The 6,454-nt window shown below is 35.9% G+C and overlaps 1 long non-coding RNA gene across 1 annotated transcript; it reads left to right on the top strand.

Annotated features, from left to right (window-relative positions):
* The first annotated feature begins 776 nt into the window (after positions 1-776).
* Positions 777-2,393, top strand: LOC115924963. The gene is made up of 2 exons (XR_004064508.1): positions 777-1,217; positions 1,998-2,393. It is a non-coding gene; the product is annotated as an uncharacterized LOC115924963 (long non-coding RNA).
* Positions 2,394-6,454: the final 4,061 nt, after the last annotated feature.

Genomic DNA, 6,454 nt, shown 5'->3' with positions numbered 1-6,454 from the left:
TAAAACGAGTTAGACAATAAACCCTCATTGGTTTGGGGGATCTACCAGCCTTAAGCTTTAGTAGGTAAACTTTCCGTCCGTACTGTGTACTTTTTCAAACCAAGTGATACGTCATACAGTTTTATTCAAGACAGTTCGTCCAACTTATTTGATTTAGGCTGTAAATATACACACAAAACACATATTTTTAACTGCCACAAAGAATTTTGTCCAAATTAGGGCCTACTATATAGACCTACCTGATAATGATTTTTATAATGTTGTAATATGCTATTATACGCTCATGATGGCGGTCTCCTGCGTTTTCTGTAATCAATCTATTTCCATTGAAAAATATTTGTGTTTGTATGCATCTTATTTAAAGGGACTATGTCCCATTTGCAGGCCAAAAAAATGAAAAAGTTAAATTCCAACTGCATTTGAAAGATAATACTAATTTAGAACTTCCTTAAAAAACTTGGTGGGGCTTGAAAATGTCTTCAAGTGGGAAAATAACGACTATTAGTTGTCAAATCGACTTTAGGGCTATAGAGCCCAAAAGTAATAGTCTTGATTTTCAGACAATTGTACCGAATGGTCATACGTTTTATGCTGCGCAAAGATTCAATCAGTTTAATCTTGGCCATCACAAGAAGTGGGTTATTGATGTAGAAAAATGCTCATGTACCCTTTACAACTCTTTTTATGTATGTTATTACCAAATAAGAAAAAAAGCCAGTCACTCACTCAATATTGTCTGACAGTGAAGTCTAGCAAGTAAACGGTTTTCCTTGTGTCAGACCCTGTTTATTAACAAGGTTTGAGTAAACCTATATTGCTTTAAATTGTTACACCCATCTTTGAATTATCCCTTTAAACCTTTTTTATGTTTCGACCACCTAGCTGGTATATGCCACTGGCGAAGGGAACAAAGAGACCCCTGTCATATAGGCCTTGTTTATGTCAAAAACCCAGACCACTTCCCTAATTCGTAGAGTACATAAACAATGAATGACCAGTGGATACATTTACTGGTACTCCCTTGTCTTAGGGATAGGGAATATTGGGGTTGTTTGCCTAGTTTGGGAGGAAGATTGGCTCTCCCTTTGAGAGCTAATTTGGACACCAGCGAGACAAGTCATATTTTTAGGAGAGTACAAGAACCATATTCTTGTACTGTTAATTCTTCTACTGTTAAATATTGTATTCTTCGCCTGGTTGTCACCCTCCCTGAACAGGTAAGACCCACTGTTTTCTAATTCCTTTTAATTCATTGCTAAGGCTGTAATTGAATATTGCCTTTTTAATATAGTTGTTCATATTCACTATCATAAGTCTTTAGTAGTATTTTATTTGATAGAAGAAGTGAAATGAATTACATTCAGTCAGAATAGAATAGGATATGTTCTATTTCAGTATGTTATACTGCCCTGATATTTATTCTTGGTTTACTCTAAGAAAGATGTGATATATTTTTATTTCATCAACATAATAATTTGGCCTAACTCAATTTGCCAAAGTTTAGTTATGTTCTGAACTTTTCAATTCTATTCCAGTCGAGATGAGACTTGGAATATAATAGCTTAGGTTTTACTTTATCATTTCATGACATTGTTGTACAGCTGAGCTCATGTTTTGTAGCATAGTTATGTTGTGTTCTATACTACTTTGTATATATTTTATTCTTAGTTTGTTGTGAGTAAGTTTATTAGGTTAGTTGTTATCAACTCATTCTTCTCTCTCTCTCTCTCTTTCTTTCTTTCTCTCTCTCTCTCTCTCTCTCTCTCTCTCTCTTTATCTCTTTCTCTCTTTCTCTCCTTCTATTCATCCTATTCATGTCGGGTTATAGAATTACAATTATTATATCTCATTGTTGTATTAATAATGGGAGAGCTAATTTGGACACCAGCGAGACAAGTCATATTTTTAGGAGAGTACAAGAACCACATTCTTGTACTGTTAATTCTTCTACTGTTAAATATTGTATCCTTCGCCTGGTTGTCACCCTCCCTGAACAGATATCGGTCGCCCTGTTCAGCCCCTTAAAAAGTCCTACTGTATTAGACGATCGGAACTGGTTTAGACTGTCCCCCCTGTTACCAAGGCAACGCTCTCCGCCCTGGCCATAGATGAACAGAAGGATTGATAGTTTTATACCTCAAGATAATTATAGTCCCTTTCTTTTAAACCTTGTGAAGTTATTTTACCTGTATATGTTAAGAGTTATCACTGTTAGTTTGTGAAGCCTTGCATGTCGGCTAAATATTCCGCTGATATATATAACTGTTATATGGTTTACCAATACATGTTTTTATGTATTATACTTATTATTTGGATGAGTGATAAGTTTGTAGCTTAACCTACCTTTGAGGTTAAGTGTTAATAAATCCTTTCTTTCGGATCTTTCACTCAAACTACTCTGTGGAGATATCCTTATTTGTTTTCTTGTTTCTTTAACTAAAATCTCCTGTATAAAATAAACCCCTGAACTGGGTGCAGGTGAACAAGGATTTACCTGTGACACTTGCATAATTTGAATATGAGGACACTGCTAACGTTTAAGTTTCACAGATCTGACATACATGACATATTCATAATTCCTGCAAAGTTCTACAACATTTGAGGTTGGCTGCAAAAGGGACATAGTATCTTTAATGTAATTAAAAATGTATAATTATGTTAAAAGAAGAAAAAATTGTTACTTTATGTATATGATTAATATGTTCTATTTTGAAAACGCACAATAAAAACAACAAACAAACAAACAAACAAACATGCATATATTTTTTCATTCATTCTGAATGCTGTCACTGTTGGTAGTAGCTTTATCTGGTCAAATTATGACCTACGAGCAAAATGTGGAAAACAAGGCTATTGTTTGTTTTTTCATGACACACCGTGTAGAATATTCAAGGCAATGCAGTGCATGACTAGTCTGCAGGCACAAACCCTGGTCAGTCGTAAAAGTGAGTCTGCACTATAAAATTACCATAGGCCATGTTCTGTAGCTGCTCCTGACACAACCAGTAGGTAGCTGGGCTAGACTTCTCTCAAGGCACAATGATTTTTTGATAAAGTGTCAAATGGGCTAGACTTCTCTCAAGACACAATGATTTTTTTTTATAAAGTGTCAAATTAGGATCTGTGCCTGCAGACTAGTGCATGACTGACTAACAACAAGTATCCCCTTCTGCGGACAATACAGAGAGGTCAAGTTTAAGACCGCCCCTGGTCACTCAAAGGGACCCCTGTGGTCAAATTTCAGCTTTGAGTGACGGCTGAAGGTCACGACCGTAGGTCCCGACCCGTGCTCTACTTCATTATCAAAGCTCAGGTCCTTTCCTATTAAAAGCTGAGAGAACTGGTTCAGAAATGTTTTTTTTTAATGAATTGGCCATTTTCGGAATGTAATCAAATTTAATGCATAGACGTGCCATGTTTGAAATTATTTCATTCACCTGTTATGAATTATTGTATTTCAATAGTAAAAAAAAATGCTAATTGCATATGCTATGTGTTGTTAGGTAGGACAAGCCATACTGTTTGCCCTACCTAGCAACAATTAAGTTATTGAATTTGATTACACTACGAAAATGGTCTATTGAAAAGCCCCGTTCTTCAGTTAATTGTTTTTTTAATTCCTGAAAGAAATGATCGAAAGTCTTGTACATTATTTCCCTAAACTTGAGAGCCAGGGTCAGAAGTTATGATACTTCTTGATGATCGCAAAAACTCTCTCGAACTAAAATTCGTTGCTGATTAATAAGTTCCTTGTTGAAAGTGACCCGGAAATCGTTTTGAGAGTTTGTCAATTATTTTTTTCCTCCAAAAGTTTCGAGTCAGTTTCATATATCTCATTCTTAGAATTTGTATTTCCTTTTTACCCTGAATCTGAAAGATGTGTTTTGATTTATGTTGTGCTTTCGACAACAGTTTTCCCAAAGTTGGAAGCAAGGATCAGGAATTGTGTTTTGGAGGAAAAAAAAACAGAAAAAAAAACACGACCAACAACAAAACCTAGAAATGTCAGAACACCGTATATTTATGTAAAATGGCATTAAAGAAAAGATTGAGTTCTGGGGAAAAGGTGAAAAATATTTTGTAAGCTTTTTTATTTTCAAAGTTCCCTGAAAAGCATGGCTTTTCAAATGCCTTCATATTATAAATGTGACATGTAACAGCTTTAATAAAAAATGTGGGCCTCATTTTATGCCACATTTTTGTGTAGTCCCATATACTTCTGTCTGTGTAGAGGTGCTTGTTGCTTTTACAAAGACTGGGCCAAATTTCTTATCATGTTGATGATTCCAGAACCTTGCCGTAAACACCCATACTTATATGTTACAGCGTTAATCTTCAGTCTGGTCGATTCCACACCGTTTATTTCACAATGCAATCGCATGACCAGAACTCAACTCTATCCTTAAAGGGATCGTTTAACAATGCTAAATCTGAGATAAACGGCCCTACGTGTTATCAGTGTCTGTGATATGGTGTTAAATTGAAGCCCTAACAAAATGATCAAGAAGTGCCTCAAAAAAGTAAAAAATCTTTGAGTGACCGGTTTTACCATACTTGTATTGTTATGAAAACCGTTTGGCAAACGGTTTTAAATTCCAATCATAAATTTCTTTATAATCAGACAGGCGATCGGCTTGTAAAAGTCATGGGCTTCCTGACTGACCTAAAGGTTTATAATTATCATTACAGCATGAGCTAAACCCAGACTTTTGTTTCAGAATCTGAGACAAATTTACCGGATCCCTTTAAGGACATGATAATATGTACCAGCTAAATTAACTGCTCCTGGAATTTACCATTTGAGGGATTTCATTCTGTCACTAGACACTTCCTGGAATGACATGTCAAGTATCCTTCAAATATCTTCCGATATCATTTTACTTTTAACGCACGCTAATGAAAATCTACGCCATTGTTTAAAGTCCCTTATATGCATTTTATTGCATAATTGTCTCGAAAGCCATTTAAGTGAGCATATAGATAATCTTTCACCGTGTGAAATGTGCGGTAAGACAGATTATTATTGTTCTTATGATCATTGTTATAATTAGAAACTAGGACTAACTATTTTCGTGATTCCATATGAACATTATAATTCTTAATCAACATTATCACCACCATCATCATTACAATTACCGTCATCATCATCGTCATCATCATCATCATCACCATCTTCTTCAACATCATCATCATCATCATGCTAATTATCTTCATCATCATAATCATCATCACCATCATCACCATCATCATCATCACCATCATTATTATCATCATCACCATTATCATCATCATCACCATTATCATCATCATCATCATCATCATCATCATCATCATCATCACATCATCATCACCACCACCACCATCATCATCAACATCATCAACACATCTCCTTCATCATCATAATAATCATCGTTACAATCGTCACAGTCATACAAACATCACCATCTCCATCATCATCATCATCATCATCATCATCATCATCATCATAATCATCTTCGTAATCATCAAGCCTCCACAAGTCATGTCACCTACCATCCGGTCGCGATTAACTCTCTCCAATTTGTTGTTGACACCATTTTAATCCACATCGCGTCACCTCACTACCTGACGCCCCCTTCCCCCTCCCCTCTCTCCTTCTCCACACACTCACATCTTCACCTTGCTGTAACCTCCAAACCAGGGGGTCGATCCTGGGTCCAATGAGGGTGTATTAATTACCATCCCCCGCGTAGAATTTGTTTTTAACGCCAATCTTTAGAAAGACAAAGAAGGTGGAGTTCTGTGAAAGGTGAACAACTTTTGTTCGTCTTTTCATTCTTTTTATTTCAGTGTGTAAGAGTAATAAAGACAAATGTCCCCTGAAAAAGGATGGCTCTTCAAATGCACTCACATTCGAAAATAAATATAAGTATAAGGACTAACTGTTGTGGACCACACTTTCATGCATGTTTGTGTAGTATTATATATATCTGTGACTGTGAGCATGGACCTATATGCTTTGAGCAAGACTGCATGGGCCAATTTCTCATCATTTTGATGATTTCCAAAACCTCACAGCATATACACTAATATTTATGGTCGACCTATCCCCATTGCTTCTACACAGTTTCTATTACAATACAGTTGCATGAACAGAACTGGACTTTATCTTTAAACGGGAATTTCATCCTGAAAATCAATTGGTTTTAAAGGTACTATGTCCCTTTTGCAGCCAACCTCAAATTCTGTAGAACTTTGCAGGAATTATGAACATGTCATGTATGTCCTATCTGTGAAATTTAAACGTTAGCAGTGTCGTCATATTCAAATCATGCAAGGAAACCCATTTACTTGCTAGACTTCACTGTCAGACACTATTGAGTGACTGACTGGCTTTTTTTCTTCTTTGGTAATAACATGCATGAAAAGAGTTGTAAAGGGTACATGAGCATTTGTCTACACCAATAACCCACTT

The sequence above is a fragment of the Strongylocentrotus purpuratus genome, unplaced genomic scaffold (genome assembly GCF_000002235.5).
Source record: "Strongylocentrotus purpuratus isolate Spur 01 unplaced genomic scaffold, Spur_5.0 spur5_scaffold_17, whole genome shotgun sequence".
Classification (NCBI taxonomy): Eukaryota; Metazoa; Echinodermata; class Echinoidea; order Camarodonta; family Strongylocentrotidae; genus Strongylocentrotus; species Strongylocentrotus purpuratus.
This window is presented reverse-complemented; position numbering and strand designations above follow the sequence as displayed.